This window comes from Thermobia domestica, chromosome 4, assembly GCF_964235325.1.
Source record: "Thermobia domestica chromosome 4, izTheDome1.hap1.1, whole genome shotgun sequence".
In the NCBI taxonomy this organism is placed as follows: Eukaryota; Metazoa; Arthropoda; class Insecta; order Zygentoma; family Lepismatidae; genus Thermobia; species Thermobia domestica.
Genome location: NC_137457.1, coordinates 81014317 through 81038757, shown reverse-complemented (window position 1 = coordinate 81038757; position 24441 = coordinate 81014317).

Sequence of the window (24441 nt, the reverse complement as noted above, 5' to 3'; positions counted from 1 at the left end):
ATATATATATATATATATATATATATATATATATATATTCTAACGTAACCATCCATTCCAATAGGACATTTGGTGACAATCCAATAGACATACGAAAATCTTAAATTTTCCTGGAAACGGTGGAAGCGGTTATAAGTGGTATGTGTGCGGGCATATCAATGTGATTTTAACATTGCTCATTTAACAAGCAGGGATTAAAATACCCTTCCTTTTTGTGCAAATGGGAATCCAGAGTGAGAACTGCACATTGGAAGCAGTTGTCAGTCGTATGTACCTTTATACCTGGAGAATAGAACAATGTTTCAGTTCCACTGGTTAATTCCTTGGAAATTCTTTTGTCACCGTTTAATGACCACAAACTAGGTTTAATGAATCAATTTGTGACATCCTAAACCGGAAATAGCAATCCTTGCTTGCAGTACGTTACTGTTGTTTACAGCAATTGCGTTTGATAAGATCAAACCTGGCGTGTTTACAGGCTCAGAAATAAGAAAATTGATGTCGGACAAAACATTCGAAAAACTATGATTGAGAGAAAATCGCACGCATAGACCAATTTAGGAATGCGGGACAAAACTTTTTGCGGAACTCGAAGGTTGAAATTTGAATCATTTTAGTCAGGGAGATATTGGAATCTTTGGCTGCACCATGAGCATGAAAAGTGCATTTTCTTCATGTTGATCTAAGTTACTTAACTGTCAGTTTTGGTGATTTTACGGAAGAACATGGTGAGACACGGAAGTGATGAGAAAGAAATACCAGGAAAGGTGAACTATCTATATAATGGCCGGAACATCACCGGAGAAAGTAGTAAAAAGGGGTAGTTTCAAGTGAAGGTCAGCGGTGAGTGTTACGTATGCATGTATGGCCTTACACAATCATTCCGTCCATCAGGAATTCTCTTGAACATGTTACAAACGTTGCCATGTATCAACATCATAAAAAATAATGTTTTTCAGTTTTAACATTTTCGGTATTTGTGAGAAAACCTGACGATATAAGATTTTAAAGACCATATTCGGAATCTGTTCACAAAATGCATTTCGTTACATTTGTTCTCTTCAAAACAACAAGACCTTGCGTATTAGTGTGATAGGTGTATCAAAGAGTAATGCCACATTTTCCTCTTTGACCTGGTCTGACCCAGGTTGCTAAAGTTGTACACACGAATGTGTCACTCCGCTCCTGTGTAGACGCTAATTAAGATATCGTGATAATATTTTGCTGAATACGGTTGGGCAATAGTTTATACTATAAATTTCTTTTTCTTCTGAGTTTCGAATTTCTTTCTCAAATTTTAGCCCAAATTCAAACCTTCTAAAATTTTCGATTTTCTTTTCTACTTATTTTCCTGTAGCATTGGAGGGAGATCTGCTTTAGACTTGTCAGGTAGATACTTCGGATAGATACCTATTATTGACATCCATGGGACCGGCCCTATCTGGCAAAAGTTTGCATCTCCTTTTTTCTCTCTATTACCTTCCCTCTTATTTCCTACATTCAAAATCCTGTTTAAAAGCCTCGTTCGTAGCCTACAGAACTCACTATAAAAGTTTGAGTAGGATAATTAGGGGAAGTATAAATGGGGTTTATAATGAACCATGTTCTGTAATTGGTAAGAGAAAGAATTTCTGAGGTAGAATGAGATATAAACATATATTTTTAATTCAATGCTTCCTTTGTTAGATATCGCCATGATGCTTGTAGGATATATTAGCGATATATTGCGATTTATTTTCAGATGGTATGCGTTTGTCTAGTGGCAATGTCTTTAGCCGATTTTAGATGAAAAGTTTTTAAATCTTCCACTTTCTTCTTCTGTTATTTAATTCTTTCTGGCTACATTGGAAAAAGTACCACTATTTGAAAGGATCCTCTTTGGCATATATAACACATGATATGTTCTTCCACATTTCTACTAGCTATAAGGAGATCATCAAAATAGCGTCTTACACCCTCATTTTTAAGATCTCCAAAGACCTTTTCCATTGCACGAGTTAACAAACTACTTCCAGTCTTAATTCCAACAGGAACTCTGGTATACTGGTAACATCCTTTCGGAGTTACAATTGTGGTAGTATCTCGCAAATCCTCATGGAGGGCCAACAGAAAATATACCTTACGGCAGTCTAAAACACTGCACATTTTCTTCCCTGCAAGACCCGTTAAACACTCTTCCATATTAGGAGACGGATACACATCGTCTATGATCAAAGAATTAGCTTTGCAGAAATTTCTTACAATACGATGCGTATTATTTTTGTTTTTTACAAGAAAGCAACTACTTCAGAAATTAGAGTGATCTACCTCATCCAGAATTCCTTGTGAAACCAGTTCCTTAATACATTCATCAAATTTTTTTCCTTATTTTTTGGTACTGGAAACGGAGCTTCTTTAAAAGGTTTCTTTTCCTTTAGGTCCAATTTGGCAACAAAATTTTTTACACACCCTATATTGTTTGAAATTACATCACTAAATTCCTCTCGAATATCATTCACGAATTCCTGAACGTCTTTATCCACGCATTGTTCTAAATCATTCGAATATTCCCTACTTTGTAACCTTTCATCTTTCTGTTCTAATTTCTTTAAATTTTCCTCAAAATCAGAAGCAAATGATTTTTATTTTTCTTAACAAGTTCATAAAACTTGTTAGATTGTTCAAGGCCCATATCCGAAACTTCCGAATCATATTCCACTTTTTGGATAACATTCGCAAGATTGTTTCCTGAATTTCCCTGAACTGATTCACCATTTAACAACACTGCAGCTAAATGTTTATCCTTTTCCTCAGTTTCACTCCGATCGCAAGTTGGATTTGAATTATACTTTTGATCGTTCCTAATTTTTGTCCCTTTCTTTTTCTTATTCTTTTTATTATTCGAACAATGTCCATCCTTTCTTTCATATGAATCTTCCCTTTGCACTTCAATTCGATCACCATTGCGCACATATCCTAAATCTAGACTAGTCGCTGGATTTGGATTAACTAAATATTTAAAATCTCCATTCAAATCCGAAAATGTTTTCACAGAAGAATATTCCAGTTTAGGAACACCCACTAAACTGTCCTTAACAGAAGATCCATCTAAACGATGACCACCTGATTCACTTCTAAAAGAAGTCGACCCAAAGTCTTGTTTTTCGGTTTTGTCAAACATTGTCCAAAGTTTCCTCAACTGTTCTTCTTTAGGAGCATTAATCCCTAATAATTGTTTTTCGATATTGTTTATTTCAATATCGCATTGAATTGAACGATCAAAGTTACTAGACTTGTCAGGATTCCACTTCAAAAACAAAGAAGCCATCTTCTGACCCCCTTTTGTATCTAATTCACGATGTTTACCAAACTGGCCAACACGGTCTCTGGAACTAAACCTTGTGAACACCACCATACTTCCTGTCTAAATGTTTTTCCATCTTATCACCATAAAAAATCACAACTGATTTCCTGTTATTTCTTAACAAAAGTTTATTTCTAGAATAATCAATGACGGAAAACGTTGTTCTCAAAAAGGGTACACCGAGTATGCATTCACATGGTAGGTCGGCCACTACCTTAAAGGTTACCAATTCAAACCACCCTGACAAATTCACCATAACACAAAGTTCCTTGCTAGCATGATATTCTGATCCCAAAGGATCACGAATCATTTCAGGCAAAGTTTCTACAAGTTGATGCTCCAACTCACATCTCCGAACAAATTCTTCGGTTATCAGGTTATAGGAGGACCCACTATCCAAACAGATCATCACCCTTCTATTATTAATTCTTCCATCCACAAAAGAAGCCATAGAGTCACTCGTCTTCGGAGGCACTACCCGATTATTCGATCTATTAAGACGTTCAGGCATCGTCAATGGGATTAGACGTTTACTAATTTCTTTTCGATTTTCATTAACCCCCGTAGTAATTTTCTTTTTATTAAAACCCAAAGAACTATTATTTTCAGATTTAAAGGATGGCCTTGTCATTACTGAGGCAGATGCACCAGATTTAACCCCCACTTTCTTCATATACTCTAATTGTTCTTTAAACTGATTCGCATATGTGTTGCAAACTTCTCTCAATTCACTCAAAGACTGAGATAATCGATTAGAAAACAATTTAATCTTTATGGACGGATTCATCCCATCCAATATAATTCGTATTATCTGCCCCTCACTACAACTGAAATTCAAGACCACTGAAGAGTAATAAACATCTTCTATAAACATATCAACCCCTTCATTTAGTTTTTGTTTTCTAAAAATTCTCTCGGCCATTAATGAATGTCTAGCAGTACTTGATATAAACTTATCTACTATTCTATTCCGAAAATCCTCCCAAGAAATATTTGCACTAATTGCATGTTGAACTTCGATTTGAAATTCACCCTCACTTTTCGATAACAAAACTCCATACAAAACTCCAACCGGATAACTACATTGTTCCATTAATTTTTCCAAAACCCTCAAAATTTCAAATATTAAGTTACTGTTTCTTCCATCTATTTTGGTAAATCCCTTAATCTTGTTCTCCAATGATTCTGATAATTTCTGAAAGTATATTTATCCATATACTTCAACGCTACTCCAGAACTCGCAACGTCCCCTTGACAATTCCTAGTATCAGAATTATTTATCGGAATTGAACTAAAATAATTATAATCTTGAGGTAAATGCCTTCCAGTCCTATACCTTCCTATAGGTGTTGAGTTCTTAATGGCCGAAACCCTCTTATAATAATCCGAAAGGCGATAAAAATTTGACCTAGTTCTATTTTGTGAAATTATTTCAGGATTTTCATCAGATAACTGAAACTCGACCTGCCTTGTTACGTTAGGAACACAGTAACCAACTCTAAATCTATCTCTATTCATAATTTCATTATGATATTCCGAAGGTCCCGGAGCTGGAGGTTGAGCAACACGACTAAGGTTGGGAAAACATGAATTTTCTGAAGGTCTTGAAGTTGGAGGTTGAGAAACACGACTAAAATTGGGAAAAGATGGATTTTCTAAACTGCCTCTATTAGTATTAGAATAAGAATCCAATGTATTAAATACTAAATTCTTTTCTCTATTATTTATCTGAAAAAATGAATTATTGGGGGGGGGGTCAAACTCATAGGAATACTCGCAAAACTATTTCCAGATACGAATCCCGTTTGATCTAAGGTATATACACCATCTTCTATGTCATCCATATCTATTCGCACCGTTTCGTCTCGTTCCGCCATATTTATTTTTTGCGCCAAATTATTTAAAACACAACTGTACCAGAACACTATAATTATTAATTTCACCGAAACATACATTCATAAATAAATTCAAAATTTAATAAATTTCTACATTTATAAATATTAATTATGACAATTACTCTACCACTACTCCACTACGTTCTACTACAAAAAGAGAAAAGGTAAAAACCCACCAAGAATTGCAATATACCAAATCAAAATTTGAATCCATAAAAAAATTACAGAAACGCTGACTTTTGGTTAATTCAGATTTAAACTAAAATAAATTTTCCACAAACAAAATTTTCTCAATGGATCTATTCGACTTTTCACGAAATTCCAATAGTTTATAATTAATGATTCTTTCCAAATGACAACCCGGAAGTAACAACGTGAACAAGCAAAAACTTGACTCAATACAAACAACGTTGAAAACTTTAATAGCCAATTATTCTTTTTTTCTTTTTCTTTTTTCCAAATGCAAAAATAGTGAGTCGCTGAGTTACCTCAGTTAATAATCTACAGTCAAAAATAAGTTTAATGTGGTTAAGTTGCAATTGAATAGAATCATGTAGTTTGAATGATTTGCACACCTATTTGGAATCCGCAATATTACGACTGTTTACCAATCTATAATGGGACAATTTAAACTGAAGTATTTCAGATCCAGCACAGCGGGCGGCTTTCTGAGGGGTCAAACGTACCAAACAAATACACATTATACTTCTTACCTTTATCTCAATTGATAACAATTGAAGCATAAAACAGTCTTTATGGTTGCAAAATATAAATGTAAACTCGCATAAACAATTGTATAAATTTATTTTCATTAACTTTAAATAGAAATCCAACAATAATAATTTTGAGTTTAATTAACGAATGTAAAACCTAGATTCAACAAGCAACTTGATTTCTTTTTTAAAAAGAAGTTCAATAAGTTAAATATTTTCTCATCCCAATACTTCTGATTAATTAAGTTCAACAACTCTAAACACAATAATCAAGTAATTGCAAATTGCCCTTTCACAGTTTTATTTTAATTTATCAACCAATATAGCAAAAAGCAACCAAAAGTCAGCAATCAATGGTTACCCAAGTTTACTTTAGAATCAAGATTCTATGCAAAATTACTCAGTAAATTAGGTAAGAAGTACTTTTTTGTTTTATTTTAATCACGTTTAGTAAATTCAACGTCAGTGGAGCTTCAAAAATATAAAATTTGATTCTTTAATCTTTAACTATTATGATTAAAATACTAGTTTTAAGTCAATTATTCAATTCAACGAATAACGAAATCTAAATCCTAACAAATCAATGCACAAAATAGGGACGTTAAATAGCCATTCAATATTAATGTACAAAATTGGGACGTTAAATAGCAATTCAATATCAATGCACAAAATACGGACGCTCAATAGCCATTCAATATCAATGCACCAAATAGGGACGTTAAATAGCAATTCAATATCTATGCGTTAGATAGGCTGAAACTTCATTCAATGGAGAAAACTGCTGAACAACTCGGACTGCAAATTATGTCAAACTGAGAATTCGAACAGACGACCACACAAACGTGAATTGGACAAGGACAAAGGAATATTCAACGGGTTTTACTACTTTACACTTACCGTAATCAGCTCCCAATGGTTTCCCTTTCTCTGGCTTCAACTGTAACATTCAACTAAAGGGTACTTCGAACTGACAATCTTCCATGAACGAAGACTAACAACACCTCAGCAGCAAAGAAAGTTTCGTCCTTTTATACAGCTCACACAGATTACGAAGAACAACTCCGACATCGCCTTTGAATTCCTCCTCTATCAAATCAACGCTTCTCAGCTCGACTCGGCAGCAACATAAGTCCAGACAGTGACAACGAACGTTCACGGTTGAATCAATCACAGGTTCCGTTTGACGCCCTAATTATCCCCTTCCCATTCTGGCTTGCAACTGAAGCTACGCGAAACGACCTTCAGTCACAAGGCACAAGCGCACGGATACTCCATTGAGTGCTGACGTAATACATACAATCGTTCTTTCTTTCTCTTTGCCTTACGCTCTGAACAAATTACAAACAGCATTCAATTTTATTCTTTTTAAACATTTAAATGTTCATTATTTCAATTCTTCTTTTTCTTTTCTAAAGAAGAACAAAAAAATTACACAATGATTTAGAAGAAGAAAATTAACATCATTATTTAGTCTCTCTCATCAAACAAAGAACTATTTCTTCCTCTTTTTGTTTTTACATTTCACCCCCGTTCATGGGCGTCGGCAGGGTTTCCAGGAAATCTACATGGATAAAAACATTTCTTCTCCAAACTTCGTCCACAATTATTTTAACCTCTTGTGGCCACCAAGGCACGCCACAACAGGTACATAAAGAGATGGGACTATGCTGAGGCAACCGGGGTAGTCTCCCTGGTCTCACTATTTGAGTCCCGAATAACGCAAATCATAATTATTTAATCTACAGTTTAATGTTTTGAGGCTCAGTTCAACTGCTCGGTTCCCTGCTGGGCATAGTTATGCTATTGTGACAATTATATTTCTTTATCGGTTCTTAAACCAAAACGGTGGGCATCATAATGTCATAAATATTCATTATTGTATATCCCGTAACTCGGATAATAATTGTTATATGAAAATCAAAAGCAAAATGTATACAGATAGGTGAAAAAACCTATAGTAATATCAGTGTTTTAGTCATTTTGATTAAAAATGGTAAATATTATTTTGTCATAATTGATTAGTGATTAGGACCTAATTGAAATAAACTTCTTAGAACATGTGCACCATTTCATTTTAAGTTTTATAAGTATTGATGCGCACGAGTCGACATGTCTCGAATCTCAATTCAACTCGATTCGAATTTGAGTCGAGTTTCGATTCTAGGCAAATTTTGTAAAATTCGAGACGAGTCGAAACAAATTTATTTCTCGACTCGAATTTCGAGTAGAGACCCAATGAATTCTTCGTAAGTAAATACAACTATATAGTATCTGAAACGGCTTCAGTTGGATTGAATAAAAAAGTGAACATGTATTCGAACTGCGTCATGTATTGGTAATTATCGTAAATTGGAAAAAATAGGAAATAAAATGGAAGCGTGACTGATTAGCACCAAGCAAGGCATGAAATATTTGTTGATGTCAAAGCCGCAAATCTCAAAAAACAGAAAAAAAGAATGCCTCATCAACTGTTCTTGTCTTGTGCAAGTCAGATGCTTCTTGCCATAACTTTTCAAATTTCCAGCAAGTTAGTCAGAATGTTTAATTTGATTTCTTATACTCCAGCCTTAACATTATGATCATCTACCTACTATCGATATAAACACGTTCAGGCCATAGCAGCGTCACCTGCCGAGGAATGCCTCTTATTTACGGCTTTGAAGGCCATTAGTTTTTTCTAACTTAGTCTTTGTTTAAAGAATATTGACAGCTAAGGGCAGTATAATTATGCCTCTTAATGAAATGATAATGAATGTGGATCTAATTGACATTTCTTGATATTTTTTTCAGTAAAGATGTTCATGTTTGCTTATGGGTGTTGATGATAAAAACAGCATAAGCAATTCGCATGTAATAGAAAAGAGTAATTAGTGTCGTTATTACTATTAAGCTGAGAAGGATGAATGATATTTGTTCAGCAGTTTTTATGATAATGATTCACTTAGGCAAAAATCACAAGAATGGCAGGCCTCCTAAGGACAAGAGACTAGTGAAAATATCTAATTTTGTTGTTATAATGATTTTATTAGAGAAAGTTTGATTACTATGAAATATTTTGTTTATTGCGAAAAGGCCGACTGTTATTGCCGAAATTATGGCGTAGAATATTAAATAAAGTGATTAATAGATGAGAATGCTACAATTTTACTTAGTGACGTTTGATTTAGGCCTCCGGTTGAGCCTACAATTAAAGATAGGGCTAAAGTTAGGTGAATTATGTCTGTAGGATTTAAGCCGTAGGAAAGTAGGGCAAGAGGTGCTAGTTTGTTGTCAGGTTATTAAAATAATGCACTCCATTCAGAGTATGGCTTCTATTACTTCAGGCATTCAAACGTGAAGGGGAGCAGCTACTATTTTAAATAGTAGGGAAATGGAAATTACGTAATGTGCACTTTGCATCCCTATGTAAAGAAAAATGATTGCTATTAAAAGCAAGGATCTTCCAACGGTTTGTACTAAAAAGTATTCTAGAGCAGATTCGGTGTTACGTTGATTGTTGGTCATTGAAATCAGGGGGATAAATGACAAGAGGTTAATTTCAAGACCAATTCAAGTACCAAATCATGATAAGGAGATTAGGGAAATAAGTTTCCCTAGCACAAGTGTTGTGGAGAATAAAAGAGTTTTAGGATCAGTGAGCACTAGAAAAAGAAGAATGAATCTTCATATGCGGGGCAAGAGCCACCTAGCTTATCTTAGCTTATCTTTCTACACCTTAGTATATGGTGCACACTGATATTCGATATCAGAGGTGAAAGTTTAATTCTTTTGGGTGTAATAAGAGTTTATTAAAATACTTGATTTATCGTATCACGATAATCTTTAATCAGGCATCTTATTATTTAATGATTATTTATAGTGGTATATAAGAATTTATGTAGATCAGTATTATATTATAATGACTAAGTTCAGAAACATTATATATTAATAACAATTAAAACTTGAAAATCTATTATATCTTCTTTATTAGCCTGAGATATCGGCTAAAGGTATATTAATAAGCTTAACGTATCCATTAAATGCTAGATTTTACCGCATATGTGTGGACTTGGTCGCAGCACTTGTTTTTGTTATTAATTAGAGTTTGAAACACTTAAGGTTTAGCCAGATCAGGCGAAATTCGTGCCAGCTGCCGCGGTGAGACGAGGGGGTCGCAGAGAAGATGCGAAGATGGTTAATGTGTAGTTATAAATTTAAGGACTTTATTTTTTTTATTTTTAGGTGAAATTATTATTTAAAATGGTGAGTTCTATGTTTGAGGCTATGAAATTATTTGTTAAACTAGGATTAGATACCCTATTATTTTTAATGTAAAATGAAGTACGTGGGTGATAATAGATATGTTCTTGAAACTCAAAGATTTGAAGGTATTTTAGGTTATTAAGAGGAATCTGTCCCGTGATCGACAATCCATGATGTATTTTACTTGGTGTTGTATTACAGTTTTTATATCGCGGTATTTGATGGTACTAGAGGAGAGGTTAAAGTACCTTCAGTATCTCTATTGAGAAAGACTTCAGGTCAAGGTGCGTCTTATCAGTAAGAGAAGGTGGAATACAATATAATGTTTATACGGATTTTAGTATGAAATTATTTAAGTGAAGGTGGATTTGAATGTAATGTTAGTTATATTTCTAACGTGAGTAGGGCTCTAAGATATGTATAAATCGCCCGTCGCTCTCATTTGTTTAGATGAGATAAGTGAATCAACTTGAGCAGGTGTTATTGTATGGGGGTATCGAGTTAATTTGTTGATATTATAGTTAATTAGAACCGTAAGGGAATGTTTAAATAAGAGATTTTTTTAGAAAGAAGACATGAGGGATTGTACCTTTTGTATCAGGGGACACTAAATAATACAGTTATATAATTATTTCCCGAAATGGAAGTAGCAAAAATAGATATGGTATTATAAGTGGCATATTATTTACTAATTTTATTTTAGTGGTGAAATGCCTTTCGGTTTCCATTATATCTGGTTGTACAAGAATTGAATTTAATTCAGCTGCGGTTAATTTGTTATGAATTTAGTTTGTTATAATTTAGCCGTAAGTAATAGTAAGGGAGATTTGCTCTTTACTTTTGTTCTTTATAATGTAATTTTAAGTGAAATGGAAGATGTGGGCTTCGAGGTAGCTATCATTTGTGATTTTCTTATAACTTATTTGAGCTGTTTATTATATTTAATTACATTTAATTTATTATTGTACGTTTTTCTTAAATTATCTAAGATAATTTATAATGGTGTCATTAGTATGTTGGAAAGAATATGTAAAGGAATTCGGCAACATTTTCCTCCGCCTGTTTATCAAAAACTTGTCCTTTTGTGAAAAAGAAGAGGTCTTACCTGCCCAGTGAGAGTTTAAACGGCCGTGGCATCTTGACCGTGCGAAGGTAGCATAATCATTAGTCCTTTAATTGTGGGTTTGTAGGAAGGGTTGGACGAGTGGAAGACTGCCTTTATTTATGATATTGATTTTTTACTTTTGAGTGAAAAGGCTTAAATGATTTAAGAGGACGATAAGACCCTGTAGATCTTTACATTTGAGTAGTAATTTTTGTAGTTGGTAATGAATATATTTGCTATTTAATTGTTGCGTTGTGGCGACGAGAAGATAAAGTAAACTCTTTTTGTGAGGATTACTTTTAGGTATTTTTATGATCCTTTATTAATGATTAACAGACCTCAGGAATAACACGGATAGCAAGTTACCTCAGGGATAACAGCGTAATTCATTTTGAGAGTTCATATCGACGAAAGAGATTGCGATCTCGATGTTGGTTTAAGATTTTATCTAGGTGCAGAAGCTTAGAATATAGGTCTGTTCGGCCTTAGAATATAGGTTCTATAGGTTAGCTTAGAATCTTACATGATCTGAGTTCAGATCGGCTTGAGCCAGATCGATTTGTATCCTTTATTTAGAGATAGTGCTTTAGTACGAAAGGACCAAGTACTAATAATATTTATTGTTGAGGAATAAAAATAATTAATAATTACTTTAGCAGATAAGTGCATTAGATTTAGGATCTAATAATGGATGTTGTGAGTCCAGGTAATAATGCACTATGACTATATTATAGGTGTAATTTCTTATTTGATTTTGATTATTTGCGTTTTGATTGGGGTTGCATTTTTAACTTTATTAGAGCTAAAGGTTTTGGGATATATTCAAATTCGACGAGGGCCTAATAAGGTGGGTATTTGTGGCTTACATTTGCCTTTGGCTCATGCAATTAAATTGTTTACTAAGGAGCAAGTTTTTCCTACTATATCTAACTATTACCCTTATTATTTGGCTCCTGTTTTTAGTGTGTTTTTGTCTTTATTAGTAAGATTAAAAATTCCTTATTTATGTACTATGCTGACTTTTTCTTTAGGGCTATTGTTTTTTATGTTGTATTAGAATGGGGGTGTATACTGTGATTATTGAAGGGTGGTCATCTAATTTTTCATATTCTTTATTAGAAGGTCTGCAGGCAGTTGCGCAGACTATTTCTTATGAGGTTAGCTTAGCTTTAATTTTATTGGCTTTGTGTTTTTAGCTGAGAATTATAGATTGTTAAATATTGGTTATTAGCAGGAGGAGTTGTGATTTTTACGAATTACATTTCCTTTAGCACTAGTGTGATTTGCTTCTTGTTTAGCAGAAACTAATCGGATTCCTTTTGATTTTGCAGAAGGGGAATCAGCATTTGTTACTGGATTTTATATTGAATATAGAGGATCGCTGAATATAAAGGAGAGTTATATAAAACGATAATCATGCCTGTTGTTCTGTATGTTTGTGAAACATGGTCGCTTACTCTGAGGGAAGAACATAGACTGAAAGTATTTGAGAACAGGATCCTGAGAAGAATATTCGGACCCAAGAGGAACGAGAATGGGGAATGGCGGAAGCTTCATAACGAGGAACTACATAGTTTATACGGTTTACCCAACATTGTTAGGGTCGTCAAGTCTAGGAGGCTTAGGTGGGCAGGTCATGTAGCTAGAATGGAAGAAAGTAGAAACGCTTTCAAAGTCTTGACTGGTAGACCCATAGGAAAACGACCATTAGGAAGACCTAGGCGCAGATGGGAGAACAATATTAAGATGGATCTCGCAGAGATAGGAATACAAAGTAGAAACTGGATGCTATTACCTAAGGGTAGAAGTCAGTGGAGAGCTTTTGTGAACGCAGCACTGAACCTCCGGGTTCCATAGGCCATAGAGTTAGTTATAGAGGATCGCTCTTATTTTTATGGCTGAGTATGCCAGTATTTTGTTTATGAGAGCCTTGTTTAGTGTTTTGGTTTTAGGATATGATATTTTTTCTATTTTGTTTTTTGTAGGGTAGTGTTTATTTCTTTTGCTTTTATTAGGGTGCGGGGGACTTTGCCTTGCTTTCGGTACGATAAACTAATATACCTTGCTTGGAAGTGTTTTCTTACCTTTATATCTTAATTATATTTTATTTTTAGGTGGCATGAATGTTCTTTTTATTTCTCTTTTAATTTAAGTGTATTAAATTGAGAATAAGTTCTTAGAGCTTTGCTCTGTTGTATGTTTTCAAAACATATGCTTAATCTCAGCCAAAGAGCTAGATTTTATTTAATAGGAAATCCCATAAGGAGGAAAGACAAGGTACAAATAAGAAATAAGGGAAGTAGATGACTGTAAGAATTTGTCCGGTTAGAATGTAAGGGTCATCGACCGGCCGAGTTCCAATTCAAGTAAAGAGAATTACCGTGCTAACTATAATTCAAAATATAATTTGATTAATAGGGTAGAATTGTAGTCCTCGTATTTTGGTTGTGTGGGAAAATGGCATAATTATTAAAATGAGGATTGATATTACTAGGGCAATGACCCCTCCTAGTTTACTAGGAACAGAACGAAGAATGGCATAAGTAAACAGGAAGTATCGTTCTGGTTGAATATGTACAGGGGTATCTAGGGAGTTTGCTGGGGTGAAATTTTCAGGGTCTCCTAATATATAAGGATTTCAGAGGGTAAGTAATATTAAGGCTGTTGTTATTGTTAAAAATCCAATAGTGTCTTTAGTTGAGAAATAAGGATGGAAAGGAATTTTATCTTGATTTCTTTTAAGGCCTAGGGGGTTGTTAGAACCTGTTTGATGAAGAAATAGGAGATGTACTATTGATATGGCGGCGACAATAAAGGGTAAGAGGAAATGGAAGGCAAAGGATCGGTTTAAAGTAGCATTATCTACAGGGAACTCTCCTCAAATTCATTGTACTAATATTGTTCCTAGATAGGGAATGGCTGGAAGTAGGTTTGTAATAACTGTTGCTCCTCAGAAAGATATTTGACTTCATGGTAGAACATATCCTACGAAGGCTGTTGCATTAGCTAAGAGTAAGGTGGCGACCCCTACTCTTCAGGTATGGAGATAAAGAAGAGACTTAGTATATTCCTCGACCTACATGTAAGTAAAGGCAAATGAAGAAGAAGTGCCCTTAGCGTGCAGTGTACGTAAAAGTTACCCAAAATTTACATCTCGGCAGATGTGAATTACTCTATTAAAAGCTAATTCAATTCTTGATACATAATGTATTGCTAAGAATAGACCCGTAGCTATTTGCATAATTAAGCATAGGCCGAGAAGAGATCCAAAATTTCATCAATATGAGATGTTAATAGGTGCAGGGAAATCTACTAAGGCATTATTGGCGATTTTGAAAAGAGGATGATGCAGATGAGTCGGTGTTGACATATGTCTTAGAGGGCCGAAGGGGCCCTTGATATAGGGAAGTGATTTTTACTACGGCAAATAATATATATAATGTAATAATATATAATTTATTTACTACGGCAATAAATATATAATGTAATAAATATATATATAGCCAGCATAATAGTGTTCATTAAGATTGATGTTATGTAGAACTTTATGCCTTAGATTTCTTGACAATTAATACGTGTGGGTCCGGAATTGAAATTATGTCTGGAAAAAGAGGGGGGTCAATAATTGATATAAGGATTAAGAGGGGTGGAATGAAAAAAGCTAGTAAGAAAAGGCTAGATTTTAGGGCGAATATTTCATTTGATGCTAGTCTTGTAACATAAATGAATAGAACTAACATGCCCCTCTAAGAAAACTAGAAAAAGAATATAAGAGAGTCAGGGAGATTATCTTATAGTTGACATAGTTAAGCAAGTAGTGATAGTGTTGACAATGAGTGTTAGTCCTATTGATAAGGGGTGGGATATTTGAATTAAAACGAATTTTAAAAATATTAAAATTATAAGTCATATTCAGGTTGCTTTGATTTCAAGAAGTAGTTTATTAAAATATTAGTTTTGGGGACTAAAGATAAGTTCATATCTTCTCTTGAAAGTTTTGGAATTTTATTCATTAAGGTTTACAAGACCAACGTTTTAATTAAACTATAGAAGCTTATGAAAATATTATTTTTCCATTTTCTTGCTCTTTAGTTATTTTAGGAATGGCTTGTTTTGTTATTCAGCGTAGGCATTTATTGGTGGTTTTACTAAGACTTGAATTTATTGTATTAATAAGCTTTTTGCTATTATCTTATTCCTTGGCAGTTTATATGTTGAAAATTATTTTTGCTTGTTATTTTTAAATTTTAGTGTTCGTGAAGGTAAGCTGGGCATATCAATTTTCGTACCTATTGTAAAGGAATCAATGTGTCTTTGCTTGGATTCACAAAGACTGTTATTAATAATGCATTGAGTTATGCAGACAATGATGTTGGTGACAGGTTTCTATTAATTTTATTTGTGTTTTTTGGAGTTTCTGTGTAGAGTGCTAGCGTCCTGAACTGTCAACAGCCAAGTGGTTGTTGTTTTGCTACATCAGCAATTTATGAATGTTATGTATTTATTGTAATAAAGTTACAAGAGACACCTTCCTGACTCCTCCCAACACCTAAAAGCACACATCCTATGACGTCTGGGACTCACTTTCGATATCAACGAGAATAGTCGCCGAACCATTGGGTCCTCCTTAAATAGCCCCGGTTACTTCCGTCTCGAGGAGTAGCGATACAGATTTGAAGCCGGGAGTAAGGGTTCGGAGTGGAAGCTAATTTCGGACTCCTCCTACGAACTGGCGGATGCCCGCGATATCCCGCCAGTAGTCCAGGACCAAATCCATAACAAGATGCCTGGAGACCAGAGAGGGACCAACGCACGCCCGGACGTCATGAAGGTACACCTTCCCTAACCGATAATCCTAACCCTAACCCTGTCTCTCTTCTTTCATAGAATTTCTTCGTTAATAACTCTAATATCCCAATGATCTTTTACTTCAAAGGACAGCCGTCCGAATCCAGTGTCTGTGAACTGAGCTAAATTCCCCACTTTTGTTCTTCCGACGGCTTGTGTGTAGGCGGAGTTTCTTTCATATTTCCTCCCCCACACACCCTTTATATGGTGGAGATGTGGCTTTTTACTCTTTCTTTTTACCCCTGCTAGTGTCCTACTTGGTGGAGACATTTCACTCAGTTGCCTTTGTTGTCAGCACCTTATAATTAACGCTGATCAAGGCTCTCATCATAGTGAAATGTTTCAATAGCCTTGTTTATATTCTCTTTATTTGGGATAAGGATTAAGGAATTGGGTGTGGCGAAAGCACAGCCATTCTACAACTACATTAACAAACAAACAAACAACAAACAAAACAAAAGAAAGAAAAAAAGAAAGAAAAAAACATTAACATTGTTTCTAGTCTTCTTTGCTGATGTTTCTCTACTGTGCTCAACTCTAGTCCAATTTGTCCTTTTTCCGTCTTATTTGTCTTGCATCTTTTGGTCTTTATTGTCTTTACCTTCTCCCCTCTTCCTGCTTTCTCATTTGGCTGTGTTTCACCTATATGAAGATTTTTCCCTGTATGTTATTTCACTATTTAGTATGGTTTTGACCTGTAATTATATTTTTGCACATTTAATTAACCCTTATCACCATCTGTCCTATACTTGGTGATTTTATACTGTTTTTCACCTGTATGAATTTTATACATTAACTTGTATAACAAAGCCATTTCTCCTACCCCAACGACAAACACACTTCACATCACATCACTTCTCTCACTACACTATTAGCTCTAATGGCGTTTAACGAGTCCCGCATAACGATGAATGGGGCTCAGGGTCCACTCAGAGTACTTAGTGCTTCACCTGATCCAGTGTATCCCTCCTCATCGCCCATCGGGGCTCTTCCCATTGACGCCCTTCACCACACTCACACTCACTCTCTTTCACGCTTCAGCCGCATCCGGAACTCCCACCTGTGGCTTAGCCACGGAAGATGCAACTGATCCCACTTGGTGTTCCTCTGTCCGTGCGGAGATCCTGCACTTCCAGGAGCTGATGCTCCGGTCCTGAGGGCACCTCATTCGTCGTCTTGCACGCATTTCACACAGTTCACGCACTCACTTATCCTGAATAAGTATTTATCTTAATAAGTTTCTAGGTTATTTGTTAGTTGTTGCTGGCCACAAATGCCAATCTTCTAGTTTCTGAATATTCTGTTGTTAATGCTTTTAGAATTTCATATTCCTCTTTGTTTCTGATTATTTGGTTAATGTCCTTTACCCTAATGAGTTCCCTTTTTTGATGGTCTATTATAATTCTTGGACACCGTAGAATGTGATGTTCTGGTGTGCCTCTTTCGCCGCAATCACAGTTTGGTGTAGGTTTTCTATTTATTTTGTATAGGTAGTCCTCATAGGGCCCATGTCCACTGATGAAATGAACCATCCCAGTATTCACGTCCATATCTTGCATTTCCATTCTATCCTTTATCGTTGGTATTATATTCTTCACCCTAGCAGAGTGTGTTACCTGCGTCCTTTCTTCATTCCATTTTTCCATAATTATTTGTTCAATATCCTGTTTTGTGTTTGTTTCCTTTCCGGCGATTTCTTTTATTCTGTTCACATTATTCTTCTTATGGTAGTACATCATTGCTCTCTGTCGCACGCATAGGTGCAATGGTTTTATCCCAAGTATTACACATAGTGCCATATGGGAGGTTGTACTGAATGCACCTGTCATTCTTAGCATCAGGTTTGTCTGTGTTTGTTTTATTTTTTCAAATAGTTTTTTGTTTTCTCTCAAGCGGTGCTCCCATATGCTTGATGCGTAGCCCATTGTTGCATTAACGATTGCTTCCTGGTATAATTTAAAAGTTTTTATGGGGATTTTATACTTGTTTGTTGAAAATGTCATTAATTTGTTGATAACCTTTTGTCCTTTATCTGTAATATACTGTATATGAGAATTAAAGTTCAGTTTGTCGTCGATTTGCACTCCTAAATATTTAAATTCAGTTACTCGTTCTATCTTTTCTACGCCAATTCTTATAATAGGATTTCGTTGTAGATTTGCTCCTAGGATCATATATTATGTCTTTTTGACCGAGACTGTTAGTTTGTTTCTAGGCACCAATTTTGTATTTCCTGAAGTATTTCGTTTATTTTTCTTTCCATTTCATTTCTCGAATTTCCTTATGTGATAATTGCTATATCATCTGCGAACGCAATGACTCTATCTATTTGTATCATCCGGTTTAGTTTTTCCAGGCATGGTTGTAATTAAATATCCCCCATTAGTGGGCCGAGTATCGAACCCCGTGGGCATCCTTTTCTTGCTTTCACTATATGATCTTCTGTGTCTGTAAGTATTCTAATTTTTCTGTTTGTAAAGTAACTTCTAATTAATTCGAGGATATTATTCGATACTTTGATTTTTCTCAAGTTTTCAATAAGTGATGGTATCCATAGGTTATCGAACGCTCCTTGGATATCGACAAATATTGCTACTGCATATTTCTTCTCTGATCTGCTAATTTTTACTTGTTCGACAAATGATGTTAATGCATCTTCTGTTGAGCAACCCTTTCTAAATCCAAATTGCAGCTTATCGTTTGTTATGTCTCTTGTTCTTTTTATCCGCTCTGCTATTACTTTTTCAAACATTTTACTGACGTTCATTAGTAAACATATTGGCCGATATGATCCTATTTCTGATGGATTTTTTTCGGCGCTTTTAAGGAGTATTATTAATCTGGACTCTTTCCAATTGTTTGGGAATTCCCTTCTTTTTAGTAATAAGTTGAATAGTCTTGTCAAGTACGGAATCCATACGTACTTGTTCTTCTTATAGATTTCATTTCTTATTCCATCTAGACCTGGAGCTTTGCCTGTCTTTAATTTCCTTATTATTTCTTCTATTTCTTCGTTTGTTACTAATTTTTGGTCTGTGTTATTTGCGTCCTCTCCATTTTCCATGATTCTTCTTCTTAATATTTTTTTGTCCCTCTGTGTCCTCTTCTTCCTTATCTTCCGGAAAAAACTTTTTTGACAGCGTATTCAATGTTTCCTCTTTTGTTTGTGTGTACGTTCCATCTGGTTTTTTAATTGTACATAGTATTAGCGGGCTCAGCTTTTGCAAAGCCAGTTTATATGGGGTTCCCCAAGGGTCTAGTTGGATTTGCTCATGTAGAAACTTCTCCCAGCTTTTATTCTTTGCTATTAAAATCTCTTTTTCGTATTCTTCCTTTGTTTTCCTAAAATCTTCTAATCTTCTTTGTCTTAGTGTCTGCGAGATTGCCATTTGGTAACTCTTACTTTTAGCTCTTACTTTTTTCCTCAATCTTTTCAATCCCAAATTCCAAAATTCTCCGTATCCTCTTTTTGTTGTGTTTTCCGTCGTTGCTTTTCTCAATGCTTCTATTGTAGATTTCTCTATTGTTTCAATAAGGTCATTGGTATCCTGTTCTTCATTGATGTCTGGTAGTTTTAGTTTCTGTTTAAAAATTTCCCAGTTTGTCTTTTTATTGTTAATTAGTATGGGTTCGTTTTTTCTTTTTGTCAGTTCTATGCCAAAAGTTATAACCTAGTGAAACCTAGTTGTTTCTTTTTCATGTACTTTCCAATTTGTAAGTTTAGAACTAAGGTTTTGTGTTGTTAATGTCACATCTATATGTGAAAATCCTCTTATTCCAACAAAGGTAGGTTTATTTCCAGTATTTATTACTTCCAGTGCATGTTGTGCAATGAATTCTTCCATTTTTTCTCCCTTGTCGTCTGTTACAGTTGATCCACACATTACCGATTTGGCATTGGAGTCCATTGATAATAATATATTCTTCTCATGGTTATTACCTAGAATGGTACTGAGTTTATCTAAGAATAAATTTATATTCATGCTATATTGAAGAATGGAGAATTGTTTTTGCCCTGTTAGTTCTATCTCTGCATGTTTTAGGTCAGTCTTCTAGTAGTGCATGTTTTTCTTGTTTTCTTTTCTGGCCAATAGATGTTGTTGGAGCAGGCATTTCGGTGCCGAGTCTAGACTGGTTTTCTTGCGGGAGTGTAGCACACGCATCCCGATCGAGACCAGTTATTGGGCATATCTACGCAACAGACGGATGGTTTCACCAGAGTGGAGGCCAATAAGCTCTCTTGTCTATTGGGTCTTTCGCATTTCACTACTTTCGCAGTGAGGCATTTTTGCCGAGTCTGTGCGAGGTTTATTACGGAGGTATGGACGTACCCCGAGCAGAACCTTGCTAAGGGCGTAGTACTGTACGAGGAGGGTTTCACCCTATTGTGAATGCTCTTTTGGTGTGCGTCTTACTTTCGAGCGAAAAGTACTACTTTAGCTCGAGGCCTTTTGGTCGAGTCCGCACACGGAGGTCATTGCGATCAGATGGAACTTCTGATCGATCCGACTTCCTCGTTTAGGGGCGTAGTGGCGCTAGAGTCCGAGAGGTTCTCCTCAATTGGAAAATAGCTCACCTATGTTTCCTCTTATTTTTTGCATGACACTTGGGTCCTTGCAAGACTTTTTTTCCTAACCCTTTCCGAAATATAGTGCGTTTCTTATTTCTTTTGTGTGTATTAGCGTATTCTCGGTATTATTTTATTATTTTTAAGTTAATTATTGAGTTATATTATTAATGTGATGCGTAGTTGTGTGCCCAAATTCTTAGAGATTTTTGTCTATGTTGCGTTACTTATATGAGGAATTAGGTGTCCCTACAGAGGAAATTTTAGACCATAGCAATACTGTATATTTTGAGCCTGCCGCGTGTTCTTCCCCAAAGTCCGCTAAGGTTACGCGCCAATATTTGTATAACTTACGTCGGCAGTTACGTTTATCCGATACCTTCCCCGAGATTTCTGGGTCCTCTTCCATTTCTTTAAGTCCTAAAATATCAGATATTGCATCTGCAACGAATAATGCAGGAGGGGAAGGTCACGTTCAATATATGAATTCTATTATTAGACCTGAGCCGTTTTATGCTCGTTTCGGGGAGGATGTGGACAGATTTTTGAGGAAACACGAAACTGTAGCCGAAGTCAACGGCTGGACAGGAGCCCGTAAGAAGTTAATTTTAGGATCATTACTGAAAGCAGGTGCTGAAAATTGGTATTCAGCAATTGAGTCAAAACTCGAATTTGCGCAGTGGAATTATGACCAGTTTAAAGAACGATTCCGTCAAACCTTTAAAGATCAAGCGCTTTCCCACTTTACTGTTGCGCAGATGAGGGCTCGAGAGCAAGGTACGGATGAGAGCGTGATGGATTACGTTTACTCAAAACAGGATCTCATTCTTAGATCAGATCCTACAGCCTCAGAAAATGCACAAATATAGTACATTATCGAAGGTCTTCAACCTGAATATTTTCGTGCTGTTATTAAAAAAGAATATGAAAATCTCGCTGCACTCGTCGATGTGTTAATATTAGAGGAAAAAGCACGATTGCTGACAAAGAGGAAGGAATTGGATCAGTTCATTAAAAAGAACTCAGTGCTTTTGCAGTCTGCCTTGGTCAGCAATCAGCCAACAGACAGCCTTCCTTATGTAACAGCTGCTGACGCAGCATATAGACAGGAAACAGCTGTTAGAACTTCTAACTCGCCACGATTGCAAACGCAGCAGAGTAATGACTTCAATGGCCGTTTGCTTGAATTACAGCAACAATTATCTAAGTTAACGTTGCAAATATCCGCTTTTTCTGATGGCAGTAAAAACAAAAACAATGCCAGTGGCTCACGCAATAGAAGAAGTAACAGAAGACGAAACTTTCCACGTAATAACAGGCAACAAAACAATGATAATGGTGCCAATAGTTTTCATGTGTCCCAAAAAAGATCCTAACCGGTCCGAATCGTAACAAAACAACGACTCCACAAAAGAGGCACCTATTATCTGTTTTAGATGCAAAGGCCCTAATCATATCGCTAGAGTTTGCAGGGCGACTTTAAACTAACTGCTAGGGTAGCAAATTGGACCATTGCTACTCGTTCTCTCTTCTTACGGTCATTACGGTCATTCTTTTCACCCAGAATGAGTTGCCTCATATCAGTGTTATTATGGGAGGAGTCCAAACTAAATTTATGCTCGACACTGGGAGCCAAGTCAGTTGCGTCGGTTCCAATTTAGTACATGAAAGAGCTAGGAGATATCGCATCAATACTCGTTTACGAGGTGTTACTGGCAAGTTTATACAGGTTTCGGAGTTGGCGATTCTCCAGTTTGATATTAATGGGAGACGTTTCTCTCATGTGTTTCGAGTTATTCCACACTTTGACTATGGTCCCTTGCTTGGTGCTGACTTTTTGAATATTCATAGAGCCTTAATTGATTATGATAGAAATACCTTTACTCTTTCTTACTTTGGTCGTTTACCGTCTCGTTCATTGCCGAGGCGAAATTTATATGTGCATTTGTCTAAAGTCCTTACAAGTAAAGTTGCTAGTTGTTCCACTCCAGTTTTTCGAGTTTTTGAAAATACTGTGTTGCCACCGCGGTCACATACTTTGGTCCGTCTCCGAAATTCGCTTGATATTACCGGAAAAAAGTTGTTGTTGTCCCCGTCTCAGCGAATTGAAGAGTTATTGGGAATGTTTATCCCACGAGTTCTGGTAATTGGTGAGACACCAGTCGCTTATATGACCAACCCCACCACCGCCCCAGTGAAGTTACGCATGGGAACAGTTCTTGATCTGGCAGAGGACTTTGAGGAGGTGCCTATTGATTCGGATGAAGTTGTGGCAAACACCACGGAGGAATACACCCCACCATCAGAGCAGTTAGCCGCATCCCAGAAGATGTGCGATCCCACCCGATTTGATGTCAACCCAGTTAGTGTCCAAAAGACCGGGAGCGTTTTTACCAACTCATCTATCAGTTTGCTGATATCCGGAGTTCATCAGAAGATTATGTGGGACTCGCCCTCGGCTTCGAGCACGAGAGACGCCTTTTCAACACCACGCCTGTCAACAAAACGATCTATCCCGAAAGAATGATCCCATGGAAGATATGGATTATATTGGTGAAGAGACGTAATGGACAGCGAATGTTCGTAGGTGACTTAAGATCTGTAGACCTGAAAAAGAAGACACATATTAGCATTTATTGTTTTGATTAGTCTGTTACTGGCCTGCCAGGGAATTATAATCTAGATTAGTACGTGTATGTTATGGACGGACTATGTATAGTCGTCCTGCTGTATGTGTCAGATGCAAAGACACATTGATTCCTTTACATCATTGTTCGAACCCACGGGGAGGATTATTTGAATTCTTTGGTTGTTTTACGATGTTAAAATATTTAATATTTATGTTGTTTTTAATCCCTTTTGGTTTTAGTTTTAAATTATGAGGAGTTGTTCAGTTTTGTTTTATTAGAGTTTGTTTTTATTATTGGGGAATGGTATAAGATTAATTCCTTGAGAGGTAGGATATTATCTATGAAGAGATAGTTTGAAATATTCATTAATTTTGTAGAGTATTTGGATTGTTATATTTATAATTATGGCTAGAGAGGGTGTGTTGAGTAGTTCGTTTTATAATACGAGTTTTACTAGTTTAGTTTTAGTATTACTTGTATTACCTTATTTAAAATTTTCTTCTTCTAGATAGTTTATATTTTATTTTTTTGAGGGGTCATTACTTCCTACTTTATTTCTGATTTTGGTTGAGGATATCATCCCGAACGATTACAGGCAGGCATATATTTATTGTTTTATACTTTATTTGCTTCATTAATACTTTTGGTTGGTAATTATTATTTAGAGTATGTCAGGGGTAGCTTATTGATTATTAATATAAGTGTGATAGATTTAAAAATTACATACTATATATGATATTTTGCTTTAGTTGTTGCTCTTTTAATTAAAATTCCTATATTTTAGTTCATCTTTGACTGCCTAAGGCGCATGTAGAAGCGCCTGTATGCGGTTCAATAATTTTAGCGGGTGTCTTGTTGAAATTAGGTGGGTATGGCCTATTGCGTATTATGTATTTTATAGAAAATGTAGCTGTGAATATAAAATTAATTTGATTTGATATCAGAGTTGGGTATTTGGTCAGGTAGATTAGTATGCTTACGGGAGGTTGATGTAAAGTCTTTGATTGCTTATTCTTCTGTTGCGCATATAGGCCTAGTGTTAATAGGACTAATAACGACAGGACTATGAGGATTTAGAGGTGCACTTACATTAATAAT